At 37.8% G+C, this 20,005-nt stretch overlaps 1 protein-coding gene across 1 annotated transcript in view; it reads right to left on the minus strand.

The window, feature by feature from the left end:
- The window catches only part of SV2C (synaptic vesicle glycoprotein 2C), a 455,323-nt gene that overhangs the window by 308,715 nt on the left and 126,603 nt on the right, over window positions 1-20,005 (minus strand). The window lies entirely within an intron of this gene.

The raw sequence follows: 20,005 nt of genomic DNA on the forward strand, positions 1-20,005 counted from the left end.
AGAAAGAAAGAAAGAAAGAAAGAAAGAAAGAAGGAAAGAAAGAAAGAAAGAAAATGAAATGAGTGATCATTCCAAAGACAAAACTGGAACAACCTCCAAAGACAAAATTTGAGGCCTTCGCTCTTCCTCAACACCATTCCCAGGGGGATTAAGTTATTTGGATCCAGACACAACTTCTGATCCTCATGTGGTGTACTAATTAAGATATTCTTTTTTTTTTTAAGATTTATTTATTTATTTACTTATTTTTGGGGGGGGTGCAAGCTGGGGGAGGAGTAGAGGGAGAGGAACAAGCAGACTCTCCACTGAGTGCAGAGCCCCACATGGGGCTGGATCCCAGGACCCTGAGATCATGACCTAAGCCGAAATCAAGAGTAGATCATGACCTGAGCCGAAGGCAGACACTTAACCGACTGAGCCACCCAGGCACCCCGAATGTGTGTGTTTCAAAGCAGACAATCAACCTGGTCTGTTTTGAACCACAGTCTGTTTTGCCTTCCGTAGATATTAGTCCCAATATCAGCTCATTTTTAAAGACTTTACTATGCTGTTTGAATCTACCTGGTGAAGACCTGGAAGTTAGCATGGGACCTGGTCAGCTTTTTTATATGCCAGTTTACTTTTCGAAATCTTTGCTGTTTCTTTGTGTCTGGTCTACATGTGCCAACCTTGGAGGTGAGCCTGGTTTGTGCAGAGAATTAAGGGATCCTCATCTCTAGTCTTCCCTCTCTGGTATTTCTCCCACACTCTGGTTCACAGTGACCCATCTTCTCTAGTTCCCTTGGCTAGAAAGATGGGGCTCTAGCCTCCTGTGCTTTGTACAGTTCCACATAACTGGTGCTGCTTTCAGAATAAAGAAGAGAGAAAAACAACGTAGAAAACTAAAGGGATTCCCTCACACTCTTTGGACAGTTCTTTTCTCAGTTCCTTTAGCCTAGAACTCAGTCTTCTCTTGGTGTTAAAAGTGCCTTTATCACAGTGATGGAAGTGCCGTGCCATGTCTGAGGCTAGCCCTGAGTCAGAACCAGAAGGGGGGGGGGGAGGGGGCCGGTGGACAGAAAAAAAGTTATTTCCACACTCTGGAAATCAGGCATCCCTTTTCCTGGTCTTCTGAATAAATGACTTCTCCCAGTGTTTTTCTGTTGGCACTTGCTGCCAAATTGTAATGTCAGCCTACCCCCAGTTCAAATCCAGGAGTCAAAGGAAGAAAAACAAAAACAAAAACAAAAAAATGAAACTCCTCTTTGCTACAGCTTGTTAATCAAATTTTTACTTCAGTGTCCGTTTTCCATATTATCGCTTACTTTTCAGAGTCCTCAAGTAGTTGCCTTTTATCTGCTGCCCAGAACTTTAGTTGTGATCAGTAAAGAGATAGGCCATAGTCTACAGACTCCACCTTGGCCAGGAATTTCAGTAATAACCACTTCTTTATCCAATCAACAAGGAGCAATTTAGTTGTTCTGCTAAGATAGACAGATAGATAGATGATAGATAGATAGATAGATAGATAGATAGATAGATAGACAGACAGATATATATAGACAGATATATAACAACATTCAAATTTTAGTTCCAAGTTCTTAGTCAACATTCAAATTATCATATATATATATATGATCTCTCTCTCTATATATATATATATATATGAAGAAATTACTAATGACTTGATAAATGAATACTAATTTCCTAGAGTATTTGCCTGTAGGCCAAAAAGACAACATAAATTAAGCTATACTACACTCATAAAGCCACAAAAGTGGGTGTCGGCAAATATTAGAATAAGTAGGTAAGCAGTTTTTCCAAGTTCTTAGTCAACATTCCAATTTTCTTTTTTTGTGTGTTTTGCAACAATTCATGTCCTCTACCTTTTTTTTAATGTATAAAAACACTGATACACTTCTGTTCAAATAAGTTAATTCTCCCATATGTACAGACCTTTTGGCAGCAATACAAAGTTCTCTTGCTTGAGCAAATAAAGAAGGGTGAGGGTGCCCATAAGGAGGGGGATGGAGGTGGTATTTATTACATATCAGAATGAGTACTGGCACCTCTAAATGAGTCTTTAACAAAAAGATGAGGCCCTGAATATGCTGTTAGGGAAAAGACTATTTAAAGATCACCCAATCCCATATTTCAGGACAATGAAACTGAAATCAAGAGAGGTGAAGTGTTTTATTCAAGGTCAACCATCTACCTCCCTGTTGCTCACATTTCAGAATTTAGCCTATCAGTTTCAGATAGAGTGGTTCATTTTGAGAAACACTGCTTTGTGATTTGGAAGTTTGCAGATTGTGAATCTCTTGCAATGTTGAGCAGACAGGATGGGAAAATCAAAGATGTAAAATAGGGGTAGAGGAACAAGAGAAAGCATGAGGGGAAAGAGGAGAGAATATTACATCCTAAAAAAAGGAGGAGGAAGAGGAGATGCAGAAAAGCAGAAAAAAATCTGCCCTCATGACATGATTGTTTTAACTTCCATGGCCAAATCTATTGGGAACAAAATATTTTTGCCATTTGGGAGTAAAATTCCATAAAAATAATGTCCATCAACAGTTGTACCCACTTAAAAGCCAGTTGCCAATTTAAAAGTACTTAAATTATTTTATTTCTCAAGCAGTAACATGAACTCTAGACTTCTTCATCTACAACCTCATGAATTGTTACCTAGACCTTGCTCCCAAAAGACCTCATTCTTTATTAGCTTTCACACTAAAATACGGTCTTGCTCATGTAGAGAATTCTGAATCTGTGCAAACCAGCACCTCCAGACTCAGCCCTACACAGAGGTAGCCAAATTCTCTACCTCAACACAGAGGTAGCCAAATTCTCTACCTCAATTCAAACCTCAACTCAGGTTTCTTAAATTGAATAACACAATGCCAGTATTAACAACAGAATCTTCCTTTAATCCGGAACCGTGAAAATAGAGAATAAAAATAATTTTTGAAAAGATTTTATTTATTTGAGAGAGAGAGAAAGAGTAAGGGGAGGGGCAGAGGGAGAGGGAGAAGCAGGCTCCCCACTGAGCAGGGAGCCCAACGCAGGCCAACCCCAGGACCCTGGGATCCTGACCTGAGCTGAAAGCAGATGCTTACCTGAGCCACCCAGGTGCCCCAAGAAGAAAAATAATTTGATAAGCTAAATCATGTCAAGAAGTTTCTGACCAAAACACTTTAGTATGTCTCCTCTCCCAGAGTAGTGGAGTTTTAAGAAGAAAACCTAGATGGTATTACGCTTTAGTCCCTAGGAACAGACTGTGAGTGGTAGGAATTTATGCATACTGTGTATCTGCTCGGATAAAGGCTTAGGTACAACTGTAGAAAAGGCCAAAGAAACAACAGCTTAAACAAGATAGCAATTTTTTTCTCTGTCACATAACTGACTGAGGTAGGCAACCTAGGCTCACGGAACTGCCCCAGGATGCTGGAGACCCCGTGTGAGAATGGCTCGACCATTCTCAGCACTTGGTTCAATCTCAGGACCTAATGTGGCTGCTGCCATCACATCTAAATTCTACCTTGTGGGTAGGGGAGAGGGCAAGTGGCGATCACACACCTTTCTTTTTAAAGGAATAACCAAAAGTGCATTTCGTTTCATCAGCTGTAACAAATGAACCACTCTGGTGGGGAATGTTAATAATGGGGGGAGGCTACGCATTTGTGGGGTAGGCAGTATATGGGAAACCTCTGTATCTTCCCCCTCAATTTTGGTGTGAACCTAAAACTGATCTAAAAGATAAAGCCTATAAAAGGAAGGAAGGAAGAAGGAAAGAGTACAAAAAGATTAAAAAAAAAAAAAAAGCTGGAGGGTCTTAGGGAAGTGATAATGCAAACATAAAATTACATTTTAAAAAATATTCTTGGGACGCCTGGGTGGCTCAGACCGTTAACGGTCCTGGGATCCAGTCCCTAATCGGGCTCCTTGCTCAGCGGGGAGCCTGCTTCTCCCTCTGCCTGCTGCTCCCCCGCTTGTGCACTCACTCTCTCTCTGTTAAATAAATTTTTTAAAAATCTTTTAAAAAAATAAAAAATATTCTTGTGACCTAAGGGCTATCCACTCACTTATAAAGTAACAAAAGATTAAGACTCTCTTGGAATGTAAATCCAGTCAGTCATTAAACCTTCCAATCTTGTTTTCTCATCATGAAATAGTGCTGTAACTATTATAAGGATTATTTGCCCTTTCCTCTAACTCTCTTGTATTGATTTGGTGCAGGCAAGTCTAGTAAACAGAAGGGCAGTCACACTCTAAAGGAAGAAACACACCCATTAAGAAGTAAGTCAACTGTGACAGAGACTCTTGTCTATGAGATAGTTTTTGCAAATTGTGCTTGGCCTGCAAATTTTGTTGGGAACCAAAAGGATCATTAACTGGTAGGAAATAATTTTAGTCCCATTAGAGCAAAGGTATCAGATATTAAGAAAAACAAAACCTGAAGGCACAAGTGAATGAAAGCACGAAATATCACTTTAATTGTGTTTGTTAAATAAACACATATGGAAAGCCTCTTCTGTGGTAAGCATAGTGCTGGTACTAGGGATCACATTGACGAAAAAGCAAAGCCTCTCTCAGAAATATTTCACAACATTGAAAGCACAAAGGATACAATGTTGGGAGCCAATCCAAACCTAGAAAGGAGTACGACAATCACCAAGGCCTAGAAAAGATGCTCGCTCCATATCAAATGTATTATAAGAAGGCAATTATTCTTCAAATCGCATTTGATAACTTTTTTACAAAGAAAGCACTTTAATTCTTAATGTTTCTAATGTTATCAATTTTAGTACACTGATTACATATTTGTTTTACTATCTTTTTTCATTTCCCTATACAAATGTGACAGGAAGAGAGTTTTTAATTTTTAAAGATTTTATTTATTTGAGAGAGAGAGAGAGAGAGAGAGCGCGCACGAGCACAAGTGGTGGAGAGGGAGAAGCAGGCTGCCCATCAAGCAGGGAGCCCGACGTGGGGATGGATCCCAGGACCCTGGGATCATGATCTGAGCCGAAGGCAGCTGCTTAACCGACGAGGCCATCCAGGTGCCCCAAGAGTTTTTAATGTTTTGATAAAAGTTTTAGAAGATCACAGAACTATCATAATTTTTGCATTGACTATTAAAATCGTTCTGCCTGGTCATTTTTAGATTCCCCACTACTTTGGGAAGTGAGGAATGCCTGTGTTGAGGAGAGTAATTGCTTGGTTCAGCTAACAAACATTTGACACACTGCCCAACGGGCAATCAGTTCCTATCATAAACCTGTCGTCACGGGCTAGCCTTACAGGCTATGTTCCAATGAGGACCAACAGGAGTGTAAGTCGGCAACTTTCCTTCTTGTAAACTAGTAAAGGTAAAGCAGAATGAAGAGTAAATAATCATCGGACACTAGTTCAGACTGTGTCAGTGGCAGTAAGCCCTTCTCTCTGCTCCTAACATGTTTGCCTTTAGCCATACGAACTCAAGCTTTGCCAAAATAACACATTTTCTGGCTTGCCTGGCCCCACCCCATATGTCACCGCCCACAAACTTCTGACTAAATAGGCCTTTTTCTATAAATCTTGGCTGCACTTTAGTAGCAGGACCTGAACCAAAAACAGTGACCATACATGTTTGAACTTTTAAATAAATAGTTGGAAATCCATTTCAAAATTTAAAAATAAAATATCAGATGGAATAAACTGGTAGAATTAAAGTCATTATTCAAAGTACATATCTCCCAGAATTTCCTCAGCCCAAAATGGTGGTGGGCCTGTAAAATGAGAGAGCCAAGGATGATTAAAAACAAACAAACAAACAACAGAGGCAGGCAATCTGCAGAGGAGAACTGTGCACATGTGCGAAGAGAAACAGATGTGAGAGACCTTGGAGCTCTGGAGACAGAAATGGAGAGAAGTTTCTGAACTTCCCTGCTCCCTTGAGGCTGGATTGTACAAGTTCCTTAAGATCCTCCTACATTTTTTCAATAAACCCCCTTAATTCTACATATGCTTTTTAAATGGATTTTTGTTCCTTGTAACAAAATCTACCTTAAGGTCCCATCACAATAATATTCCAATAATGTAGCATAATTCAGATGCCGCATGCACCGCATATAGAGCTTGTAATTTTAATCTAAACACAAATTTAGAGATTCACAGTAAGAATGTTTCATTTATGTTATAAAGGTAGAAAGGCAATTCATGTATGGATAGTCAGTGCACAAAAACCTAAAGGACAGAGAAATGTATAGAAACACGGTGAATGTGACAATTCCTCTACTTCCTCACCAGACTGGCCAATCCCATCCCTTCCCTAGAGGTAAACATTAATAACAAAGTTTCTGCTCTTTCATATGCCTCTACACATAAATGTGATATATTTCTTAACCTAAGCAAGATAATACTATATTTGCTCTTTTGTTACTTGTTTTCACAATCATTAAAATAAGTCTTAAATATCAGTCCATTTAGATCTTCAACAGCTCTGTGGTATCTGTAATACTGATAATTATTATACTCTTAATTATTACCCTTTCCTTACTGATGGTTGATCCTAGTTTTATACTAGTTAAAATTATGGTGCAATGATTTATATATCAATTCCTATGCACTTGGCTGAGTATTTCTGGAGGGTATATTCCAAGAAATGGAATGGCTGAGACAACTTTCAGAGATATTTCCCTCTTACCCCAGTAGGTAAGAGAACATATTTCCCCTAAATTCATACCAATTCCAGACATTAAACATTATCTATCTTTTGATCAAAAAATTGGTAAAATTTGAAAAAGAATTTGGTAAAAATTTTTGACCAATCTGGTGGGTGAAAAAGTTTACTTTCTGTTGTTTTAATTCTTATAATTCAAAGAGCAAATACATAACGAATTTTTAAATTTTTATTTAATTTACTTTTGAGTATCTAAGTTAAAATACATGGCTTCATATTGGGAAATCAAATATGAAATTTCAACCATGTCTGAGAAAAATCATTATGTAAACTATTATATTATAGACAGTATATTTTAAAAATAACAAATCTATGGACATTTCTTTTTTTTAAGACTTTATTTATTTATTTATTTACTGGGGGGGAGGGGCAAAGGGAGAGAGAGAATCTCAAGTAGACTTCACACTGAGCACGGAGCCCAACAAAGGACTCAATCGCATGACCCTGAGATCATGACCCTGAGATTATGACCTGAGCTGAAATCAAGAGTCAGACACTCAACTGATTGAGCCATCCAGGCATCCCCTATGGACATTTCTTATAAGCAAACCCATGGTGTAAATACATTGGTAACATTTCTACATATCAATATTATATAAGTGTCTACTGTTTTTCCATAATGTAACAAAAGTTACTTCCCAAGAGAAAGAACACAGGATAATTTAAAATGAAAAAAAAAAGTTGTCTCGCTCACTCTGCTCCTGTCCATTGTATCAGCACCACAGTGTGCTCACTGTCTCTTTCCTGACCTTTTCCACCCTTGTAGAGCAGAGGATATAAGTGCAAATGGCCCCACAATGACCATGGACCCTCCTCCCCACCCTAGAATAGGACTCAAAAGCAAAATGAGTAAGACACTAACACAATGAGACTGATTTTTCTAAGGTAGATCATTAGAATTTCCTTTTTGAAAATTTCTGTGTTTTAAAACAAAGAAAGAAAAAAACCAAAGTATAATTTAAAAGAAACTCTGTTTAGTAGAAAATAAAGCAATACCCTTTGGTCTCAATGGAGTGACTTACACAATTATAGTCTAATGCAGTGGAGGATTAAGAGTATGGGTTGGTCCTACAATCAAAACACTTGGGTTTGAATCCCAATGTCACCTCTTACCTTGGGTGAATCACTTTCATCAATCTAGTCCATTTTCAAATAGAGATAATAATAGTAGTTACTCCACAGAACAGTTGGGATTGAATGGGAATTGAATGAGACCATCCTTTTAAAATTTTCAGCCTCTGTCTAGTACTGCCTAAATGTTAAGTTAACAGTATCTGAATTGCAATGGAGTTGAGTAGTGATCCTATGTTTTATGGGCAGGCTGTATGTGCGCTCAGATTAGAGGGTTTCCCCAAAGGGCTATGAAGTACAGGGGAATGAGGTGCTTTTACTGGGGCTGGGTACAGTGGTATGAGTAAAGGTGGGATAGGCAAGATGAGAATATAAAGCAGAAGGGGGAGGTGCCTGGGTGGCTCAGACAGTTAAGCATCTGCCTTCGGCTCAGGTCATGATCCTGGGGTCCTGGGATTGAGCCCCGCATCGGGCTCCCTGCTGAGTGGGGAGCTTGTTTCTCCCTTTCCCTCTGCCTGCTGCTCTGCCTGCTTGTACTCTCTCTCTCTAATAATAAAAAATAAAAAATATTTTTTAAAAAATAAAGCATAAAGGGATCATCGAAAACTGAAGCAAACTGCTCTAGAAGAAAGGAGGTTATAGAGATAGGGCCTTTTTTTTTTTGATGTAGTGGAGATAGGACTTTAAGAGGAGACAGGTGTGGCAGCAGCTGGCCAGGAGCCCAGATGGCTCTCCACTAGATGCAGAAGCTACTTACCCGTATCAAAACATTCAGCTGGGCCGTTGGCTATGATGGTGTTGGTCCTACCCTGGAGCAGCCCTACCTAGTCTTTAAGGGAGTCTAGCTCCCTGAATAGTGATCCTGAGAAGTGGCCATAGGGCTAGAGATATTCAGGCTTTCCCTTAAGCATCCTCCAGTTGATTCATTCATTCAGTTATTATGGAACACCTACTAGGGGCCAAGCATTAAGTTAAGTGCTGAGGATACAGTGGGTATAAACTGATAAACAGACAAGTGAATATATAACCACAAATTGTAAATAATTCTACAGACAAAGATAAAAGAATACTCTAAGAGAGAATAGGAGAAATAATCCAAGTTATACTGTTAGGTTAGTGACGATGGTGGGGGCAGGGCTAGGGAAGGCTTCTCTATGGGGTTGACATTCAGGTTGAGAATAGATAAGCAAGAATGAGACACAGTTGGAAGAAGAGCTCCCTTGAAGAGAAAACATCAGGTACAAAGACCCTGAGTAGGAATGAACAATCCAAGAACTGAAAGTAGACTAGAGAGTAATGTACCAGGGTACCAGGGGCACAAGATAAAGTTGGAGATGTAGGCAAGGACCAGATAATACAGGCATTATAGGCCTTTCCTGCAGTTTGAGTTCAGATGTGGAGTTTAGCTTGCACGATTATTTATTAAAGAGTTTCCTTTGGATCAACACCCGCAGAAAAGGGGAAGAAAGTAAGCAAGATGGAGCAGAGCAAGAAGGGAACTGAGATTAAGGCCCAAATGACAGTTGCAGCTAATCCCATGTGGAGTCAGAATGGTTCCTCAGGGTAGTCCAGAGCTAAGCCAAGACAGCCAAGCCTTTATACCCCTGCATGGACCTGTCACTGGCTATGGACCACTCTGGGAAGGGCAGGACCTTGGGCAATGCAGCTTCAGGAAGCTGAAGCCATTCCTGAAGGTCTGACAGTTGAAGGCATCTACCAACAGCACTGCCAGTAACCCAGGGCAACAAATCCTTCCCTGAAGGGGAATCTGATCAGGATACGGCAGTGTTTACTATAGATGTAGTCTTGGAAGTTGAAATTTTAATTGTATGCAAAAGGAAGCCTCCAAAGGATGGGAGTGAGGTTAGCAGCATGACTCAACATGCATGGCCAATATGGCTGCCATGTGGAGAATGGACCAGAGGGCATAACCTTGGAAGCAGAGAGACAAGTCAGGAGGCTGTTGTCCAGGTGAGAGTTGATGAAGGCTGGGACAAGGGTAGAAGGAGTATAGATGAAGAGAAGCTACTTACCCGTATCAAATGGGCCTTTTGAGATCTATGAAAGAAGAAAGAAAGGAATTGGTGAGGGCTTAGGTGAGTGAGAAGGGGGCATATCAAGTATGCCCAGATAGAGCCTGATTACCCAGAGGTCTGGGAGGTATCATTACAGTCCTGGAGCTAGCAATCATCAAGAAATCATCTGGTGAGAGATCAATTCTAGAACTGCCCTGGGAAAAGAAGTGTTAAGTAGCGATGATATGTTAGCTGAAAAAGGAAAGTTAGCACTCAAAGATTTATTTCAATTTACCTTGAAAAAAATAAAGAAACCTGGAAAGCCACATTCAGTTCAAACTTGGAAAAAAATGATAGAATTAAATTCTTCTGACAATACAAAATCCACTGACACATTGTGGAAGAAAATGTACAAAATCAAAGGTTATGCAAAAGTATCCAATATTCTTCAAAACATAAATTTCATTTAGTAGCTTTTGCAAGATATCACAAAGAGAATCTGACTATTTGGGGACATTGCTTTGAACATGCTTTCTTTTAAAAAATTTGACTTAAAGCAGCCTCAGCTTTCCACTTGACATCAACGTAATGGGTCAGCAATGGGTTGGTTCTCAAACAAGTGATAAAAACCACATCTTTGAAAAAGCCAGCATCTCCTTTCAACAAAACTCTGTCAGCTAAGTCCATGAATCACAGCTTACAGAAATGAGAACAAAGTTACATGTGGTTATAAGGGCACTTTGCACCACAACATTTTGGAGTTAGAAGCAACCTTTTGAGTATATATGATCCAACTATTCCATTTTATTGATAGAAAGACTGAGACTAAGGGCAGTTGAATGACTTAAGACCACAAAGGAGATTTGTGACAGAGCATAAACTAGAATCCAACTCTCTTACCCTTTCCACTCTGCCCAATGCCCTTCAAATGATTAGAGATACAAGGAAAGTTGCAGAGTGGAGCTCTTAGCCAATTATTCCTAAAATTAGATTCTATCTCTTAGAACATGATAAAGAGGATTTGCTTATTATGACTCTTCAACAAAAGAAACTGACATCAAAGTAATATAGATGGCCCATAAAATATTTAACATTTTATTCTCAAATGTGTTTTTCTCTTGAATGTAAACTCTGTTCACATTTTTACATTTTCTTGAAAGCTCCACCAAGCTTTAAATGTGACATTAGGACAGTGCTCATGCCCATGAATTTTTCAACTTTCATACCATCAACTTGTAGCATCTTTCTTTTTCATAAAGTTCAGTGAACAAAAATTGCCCTCTGAAACGCAATCCCCTGGATCACAAACCATCCACAGAATTCTGTCTGATGTTCGAGTCATCACTTAAACTGTGGAACCAACTCCTGACCCGTGAAGAAAACAGCATGTCACACAGACCTTTTGTATGATTCCTTTTGTTAACAGAACCAGTGAGCTAAATTCAATCTTAAATTTCCAGTGCACCATGGCTGAATGTCTACAGAGGAGCATGGGCCCTTCTAGAGTATCGTAAAACTTAAAATTGGTAACTTTTGTCTTTTCTCAGAACAATGTGAGGAAACAAAAAACCTTTTTGCTTGTGTTTGTAGATGGCCTCCTTCCCAAATGTCCCCACACTACACCTGCCACTATTTTAATGGCCATTGCCACACTTAGTAGGGAGAGAGGGGACAGAAAGGAGGGGAGAAGAGGAGAGGGGAAGGATTAGGGGTGGGGGAGTAGAGAAGAGGAAATGCTTATGATTGAGCTCTCATTAAACTTTTTCTTTCATTGTTTCCTCCTAGAGGCTAAGAAGAACTTGGAGAAATTCCTACCAAAAAAAAAGTTATTTTTGTTGATATGACCAATATAAATTTGACAGCAAATTTCTGATAAATGACAATTACAAATACAATTAGTCAGGACCTCCAGGGCTTTAGGATCCAGGCATTATTTTACAAAATATAGTTTGTTTCTCTTAAAGTTAAAAAAAAAATAGTGACCATATTCAATGAGTAACTGAAGACTAAGAACACAGAGTATAAGACTAAAAAAAAATAATTTATATAATGGTACTTGGTACTTAGAAGGAGCTCAGCAAATAAAAACTTATTATTACCATTATTATTTGTGTAATGGTGCCTATCCCAATAAAACAACAAAATTAACTGGACAAAAATTACCTATTCACATAAATGTTAGTACATGTGGTAATTAGCCATAAATAGTAAATTCTCACAAATTCTTGTGATTAATATTATCTTTACAGAACAAGACCCAGTTCTTCTATTTTCTGTTTTAGAGCTCTGCATCTTTATAATGTATCATTGTTTATGTATTCCTTAGGTGCAGTTTAATCCCCTTTCCATATTCATGATAATGCTATTCCTGAAAGCCATAAAGGCCACATAGGATTTCCCCAAGTAGGTGCCCCTGCTTCCCCACCTAGCCTTAGGTGATCATTCCTGGGCCTCCTCTGGAGGAGGCCTGGCCTGGGTACCAGAGGAAAAAGGTCTTAAGATTGCTGACTCTGGAGTGTGGACAGTACAGAGCAAGCTAGCAGCACCCCTCAGAGAAAGAGCAGGTGCAGGTAGGGAGCAGGGAGATTCCGAGCCATGGGCTTGAAGTGCTCTGGGAAGAGACCAGGGTGATATTCAACCCTGGCCCTGATCTGAGCAGAGTCAACTGGCAGGGTGGGTGGATGGGATCCAGCTGGGTCAGGACCGGGCCAGGGATGCCGGTAAACCTTTTACTGTCTCAGGAGAAATTCTGCAGGCAAGGAGAGAGTGACATGGTAAATTCAAAGTGCTAAAAGAAAAAAACTCCAACCAAGAATACTTTTACTAGCAAAGCTGTCCTTCAGAAATGAAAGGGATATAAAGACTTTTCCAGACAAACAAAAGCTGAGAGTTCACCACCACTAGACGTGCCTTATGAGAAATGCTGAATGCAATTCTTCAAGCTAAAATGAGAAGATACTAATTAGTAATATAAAAACATGAAAATATAAATCACACTGGTAAGGCAATTATATAGTCAAATTCAGAATACTCGAATACTGTAATATGGTGGTATGTTAATCACTGAACTCTGGTATAAAGGTTAAAGGACAAAAATATTTTTTAAAATATAACTACAATAATTTGTTAATAGATACACAGTATAAAAAGATGTAAATTATGACTCAAAAACAAAATAAAGGGTAGAGTTTTTGTATGAGATTAAAAAGTTAAGTTGTTATCAGATTAAAATAGACTGCTATAACTATGAGATGTATCATGTAAGCTTCATGGTCACCATACAGCAAGTACACAAAAGAGAAAGAGAAGGAAGTCAAAGCTAGCATTACAGGAAATCGTCAATTCACAAAGGAAGAACACAAGAAAGGAACTATGAACTAGCCAGAAAACAATTAATAAGATAGCATTTTTCCTACTAATATTTTCTTTCCTTTCAGTATTTACTTTAAATGTAGACAGATTAAATTATCCAATCAAAAGATACAGAGTGGCAGAATAGATTAAAAAAAAAAAAAAAAAAAACAAGACCCAACTATAAGAGATTCACTTCAGTGTTAAGGAAACAAGCAGGTTGAAAGTGAAGGGATGGACAAAGCTATTCCATGCAAATAGAAACCAAATAAAAATGGAGGGTAGCTATATTTATATTAGACATAACAGACTTGAAGTCAAAAACTGTAACAAGAGACAAAGAAGGTCATTTTATAATGATAAAGGGATAAGTTCATCAAGAGGATATAACAGTTGTAAATATTTATACACCCAACATCTGAGCACCTAAACATATTAGATCTGAAGAGAGAGAAACAGCAACAGAATAAAAGTTGGGGACTTCAATACTGCACTTTCTACAATGAATAAATCATTCAGACAGAAAATCAATAACAAAGTATTGGATTTGAAATACACATTAAAACAGATGGACTGGGCGCCTGGGTGGCTCAGTCGTTAAGCGTCTGCCTTTGGCTCAGGTCATGATCCCAGGGTCCTGGGATTGAGCCCCACATCGGGCTCCCTCCTCGGCGGGAAGCCTGCTCTCCCTCTCCCACTCCTGCTGCTTGTGTTCCTGCTCTCTCTGTGTGTCTCTCTCTGTCAAATAAATAAATAAAATCTAAAAAAAAAAATCTGTCATAAAAAAAAATAATAAAACAGATGGACCCTACATATATATACAGAACATTCCATCTAAAAGCAGCAGAATATGCATTCTTCTCAAGCACTCATAGAAGATTCCAGGATAAATCATGTTAGGTCACAAAACAAATCTTAACAAATTTAAGAGTATTGAAATCATATCAAGCACCCTTTTCAACTACAAAGGTATAAAAACATAAATCAACAGATGGAAAGCTGGAAGATTCAAAATATGTAGAGACTAAATAACATACTCCTGAACAACCAATGGGTCAAAGAAGAAATCAAAATAAAAAGATATCTGGAGACAAAGGAAAATGGAAACACAGCATCACAAAACTTCTGTGATGCAGCAAAATCAGGTCTAAAAGCGATGTTTATAGCAAAAAACCCTACATTAAGAAAAAAGAAAGACCTCAAATAAACATTCTAACTGTACACCTCAGGGAACTAGAAGAAGAAGAACAAACTAAGCCCAAAGTTAGTAGAAGGAAGGAAATAACAAAAATCAAGGTGGAAATAAATAAAATAGAGACAGGAAAGGCAATAAAAAAGATCAGTCAAACCAAGAGCTGTTTTTTTTTTTAAAAGAAGAACAAACCTGACACATCTTTAGCTAGACTAATTAAAAAATAGAGAAGACTTAAATAAATAAAATCAGAATAGGGGAGACAGTGTAACTGATATCACAGAAGTACAAATGATCATAAAAGACTACTATGAACAACTATACACCAACAAATTGGATAACCTAGAAGAAATGGATAAATCCCTAGAAACATAAAGCCTACCAAGACTGAATCATGAAGAAAAAAAAAATCTGAACAGACCGATAATGAGTAAAGACTTTGAATCAATAATCAAAAACCTCCCAACAAAAAAAAAGCCAAGGACACATAGGCTTCACGGTGAATTCTACCATTTAAAGAATTAATACCAATCCTTCTAGAACAATTTCAAGAAACTAAAGAGGAAGGAACACTTCCAAACCCATTTTATGAGGCCAACATTACTCTGATACCAAAGTCAGACAAGGATACTACAGGAAAAGAAAATTACAGGCCACTATCCTTGATGAACATAGATGCAAAAATCCTCAACAAAATATAGCAAACCAAACTCAAAGCACATTAAAAGGATCATATATCATGCAGAAAACAACATGGAAGTTCCTCAAAAAATTAAAAATAGAACCACCATATGATCTAATTATCACACTACTGGGTATTCGCCCAAAGAATATGAAAACATTAATTCAAAAGGATATATGCACCCCATGTTTATTTCAGCATTATTTGCAATAGCCAAATTAAGCAAGTAGCCCAAGTGTCCATTGACAGATGAATGGATAAAGAAGAAGTGGCATATATATATATATATATATATATATAATGGAATACTATTTAGCCATAAAAAAAGAATGAAATCTCACCATTTGCAACAACATGCATGGATCTAGACAGTATAATGCTAAGTAAAATAAGCCAGTCACAGGAAGACAAATACTTTATGATTTCACTCATATGTGGAATTTAAGAAAAAAACAAATGAAAGAAGGGGGAAAAAAGAGACAAACCAAAAAACAGACTCTTAACTCTAGAGAATAAATGGATAGTTATTAGAGGTGAGGTAGATGGGGAGATGGGTGAAATAGGTGAAGAGGATTAAGAGTACATTTATCTTGATGAGCACTGAGTAACATATAGAACTGTTGAATCACTATATTGTACACCTGAAACTAATATAATGCTATATGTTAACTATACAGGAATTAAAATAAAATAAAATAAGGATCATATATCATGATCAAATGGGATTTATTTCTAGGATGCATGGATGGTTCAATATACACAAATTTATCAATATGATACACCATATCAGCAAAATGAAGGATAAAAATTATATGATCATCTCAATAGATGCAGTAAAAGCATTTGACAAAATTCAATATCCTTTTATGATAAAAACTCTCAACAAATTGGGTATAGATGGGATGCACTTCAACAGCAAAGGAAATCATCAACAAAATGAAAAGGCAAGGGGAGTCACTAGAGTAGGCATCCTTCATAGAGGATGCCCAATATTCAACACAATACTGTCCTAGCCAGAGCAATTAAGGGAAAAAAAGAAATAAAAGGCATCCAAATCAGAAAGGAAGAAGCAAAATCATCTGTTTGCAGATGACTTCATCTTATATATAAAAAACCCTAAAGACTCCACCAAAAAACTTTTAGAACTAATAAATGAATTCAGTAAAGTTGCAGGATGCAAAATCTGTATGCAAAAACCAGCTGTGTTTCTACACACTAACAATAAGCTACTGGAAAGAGAAATTAAGAAAGGAATCCAACTCACAAATGCATTAAAAGAATAAAATACTTAGAAATATATTTCACCAAGGAAGTGAAAGATCTTTATACTGAAAACTATAAAACACTGATGCAAGAAATTGAGGAAGATGCAAAAAAATGGCAAAATATCTCATGTTCATGGATTGGATTAATAATATTGTTAAAATTGTTAACAATAACAATATTGTTGATACTGTTATTAATACTGTTAAAATTCTACTGTTAAAATCAATATTGTTAAAATGACCTAAAGTGATCACCAGATTCAATGCAATCCCTATCAAAATTCCAATGACAATTTTCCACAGAAAAAGAAAAAACAATTCTAAAATTCATATGGAACCACAAAAGACCTAGAATAGCCAAAGCAATCCTGAGAAAGAAAAACAAAGCGGGAGGCATCACACTTCCTAATTTCAACTATATTACCAAGCTCTAGTAATCAAGACAGTATTGTACTGGCATATAAACAGACACAAACCAATAGAACAGAATCAGGAGCCTAGAAATAAGTCCACCCATCAATGAATCTTTGATAAGAGCACCAAAAACACACAATGGGGAAAGGATAATTTCTTCAGTAAATGGTGTTGGGAAAACTAGATATCCACCTGCAAAACAATGAAACGGCCTCTATCATACACCATACACAAAAATTAACTCAAACGGATTAAAGACTTAAATGTAAGACCTGAAACCATAAAACTCCTAGAACAAAATACAGGGAAAAATGCTTCCTGACACTGGTCTCGGCAACAATTTTTTGGATGTAACACCAAAAGCATAGGCAACAAAAAGCAAAAACAAATGAGTGTGCACTAAAGTATGGGTTAGCCTGGTGATGGGTATTAAAGAGGGCACGTTCTGCATGGAGCACTGGGTGTTATATGCAACCAATGAATCATGGAACACTACATCAAAAACTAATGATGTAATGTATGGTGATTAACATAACATAATAATAATTAAAAAAATAAAGTAAAAGGCTTTTTCCGAGCCTAGGTAGATAGGTTTTATATAGAGAGATATATGAAACATATATATAAAATGAAGGGGTGGCTCAGTTGGTTAAGAGTCTGCCTTCAGGTCGTGATTCCATGGTCCTGGGATTGAGGCCAAAGTCAGGCTCTCTGCTTAGCAGGGAGTCTGCTTCTCCCTCTCCTTCCGCCACCACCCCCTCCCCGTCCCCCCACTTGTGCATTTAAAAAAATGAAAAGGCAACATACAGAATGGGAGAAAATATTCTTAAACCACATATCCAATAAGAGGTTAATATCCAAAGTACATAAATATTTATACAACGGAATAGCAAAAGAACAAATAATCCAATTGAAAAATGGGCAAAGGACCTGAACAAACATTTTTCAAAGACAACATACAAATTGCCAACAGGTACATGAAAAGGTGCTCAACATCACTAATCATCAAAGAAATGCAAATCAAGACCACAATAAGATATCACCTCACACCCATTAGGATGGTTTTCATCCAAAAGACAAGAGATAACAAGTATTGGTGAGGATGTGGGAAAAAAGGACTGCTTGAACACTGCTGATGGAAATGTAAACTGGCTAGCCATCATGGGAGACAGTATGGAGATTCCTCAAAAACTTAAAAATAGAACTACCATATGATCCAGTAATTCTACTTCTGGGTAAATATCTTAACAAAATGAAATCACTATCTGGAAGAAATACCTGCACTCCCATGTTCGTTGTAGCATTATTCACAATAGCCCAAAGGGACTCTGTGAGCTCCTTCAGACCATCTGCCTAGATGCTTCATCCATCCATCGCTACTCTATTGCTCCCATGCCACTTTGAACGCTGTGGCATTTTTAGATGTTTGACACCTGGCCTGGCTTTAATCAGAAAACAAAAGCAAAGCACACATCCTGCCTGTTGTCAGAAACCCAAATCTGTATATGGTTTGGAACACACATACACCTCTGATCTTCAACCCTGGCTTCTGCTCCACTCGGGAGTCAGAGCACAGGACCCCCTCTCAAAGAAACTCCGTGGCATTAAACTGTCTTGCCTTCCAGTTCTCTTTTCTTCTCCCCAAAACTGTAGGATCCTTAGTTCCTCTCCAACAGGAAAAATGCTCTGACATCCACATGCATTCCTTCCAATCTAATGTGTTAATGGCAAACTTTCATGCACTGTCCTTCAGGATCTTAGCTTTTGATATTCAAAATTCAGGCTTTTGAAATCAAAACTTTTTCTTTCAAACTACAAAGAGGCCCAGAAGTCCATTTTGAAACTCAAACCTGAGAACTGCTTCCTCATTTTTTCCCTGGATAATACTCCTTTCCAGAGGAAATTGATGCCTCTGGTTTGGTATAAAGGGGAGAAGAGCCACAGGGATGAAAAGAAATTACTAACAGGATTTTTTTAAATGGTTAATATATTAAAATGTTATGACCTATTCCTCATCTGTGAGTATTGCTCACCAAAGGATTTTGGCCCTTTCTGGCTGTGCACACATTCAACTTGGCAGGAATACAGCCTATATGGATTGCTCTGGCCCACATCAGCCTTTCTTTTTTCTATTCATTGGCAATATCTGGTTATATACAATATTTATATTTTCTGGAACATTTGGTCCCCATCATTATTCAAGTGCCTTGGATTCAGAACCCACAAGATCCATAGAATATATGGATAAAAAGTAGAGCCAGCCTATTCAGTAGATTCCACTACTAGCCAAGAAAACTCTGGCACCAAGCAGGAAAAACAAAAATGGAAAAGATGTATGTGTTTAAGAATTACTAAATGAGTATCATTCTTTGAAGCAAATAAGAAAGCAAAAATTCTCTATCAATAGCAAACTCATCAGTTCTTTTAATGTCAAGTGAAATGCCATGAATCCCTCCTGTCTTTGCAAGAATGTTTTGTTATACTTGATAATTTTTTATTGAAATTTACTAAAATAACCCTGAAAGAAACTTCTATTATACAGCTCCAAGCCTTGAAGGAAATGTGAGTTTGGCTAAGCTCAGTGATGAGAATTTACATCTGTGTCAAGCTACCCTGGCTTATAATTCTTTTCCTAAATTACAACCAAGTTTGATTAAAGTGAATACTGCTATTTTCTATCAACCACAGTTAAATGAGACTTACATGGAAACCATTATAATCTGAAGATCAAAGAAGCCCTGATGTCAGTGTTTCAACAACAATTCCAATGTTCAAGAATTCGTACAGAGTCCTACTGTCTCTGGCTTAGATATGAGTCAAAGAAAGAAAAAAATCAATGAAACCCAAGTGTTTCGCAGAAGCCTAAGATGAAGAGGTCATCCAGTTCATTTGAAGGGTCATATTTCAAATCACCCCAGGGGATGATAAATCACCCTATTTCAAAAATCTATAACCTTCTCAAATTGCTTACTCTGTCTATGTTCTTTGTGTTTTTTTCTTTAAATCTTTCCTGCTTATAAAATTAATACTTTAAATATACATAGTATAGAAAATAATAAAGAGGAACTCTCCCTCTCCACCCCCATGATCCTGGCATCCAATGCTAATCAATGAAATACAAGCTGAGTTCGAGCACTGCATCCATGGGTGACTCAGATATACCTAAGGTTTATCTCTGTCACTTCAGGGGCTGTCCTCCAGAACCTTATTTGTATGAATATTGGGAAGTCTTCAGGAGGGAGCTCTCTTGAGGAGCGCTCATGATGAGCTCGATCTGGTGAGAAAGCCCTTAGTTGTTGGACGAAGGGATGGTTC

This window comes from Phoca vitulina, unplaced genomic scaffold (genome assembly GCF_004348235.1).
Source record: "Phoca vitulina isolate PV1807 unplaced genomic scaffold, GSC_HSeal_1.0 scaffold6, whole genome shotgun sequence".
Taxonomy (NCBI): domain Eukaryota; kingdom Metazoa; phylum Chordata; class Mammalia; order Carnivora; family Phocidae; genus Phoca; species Phoca vitulina.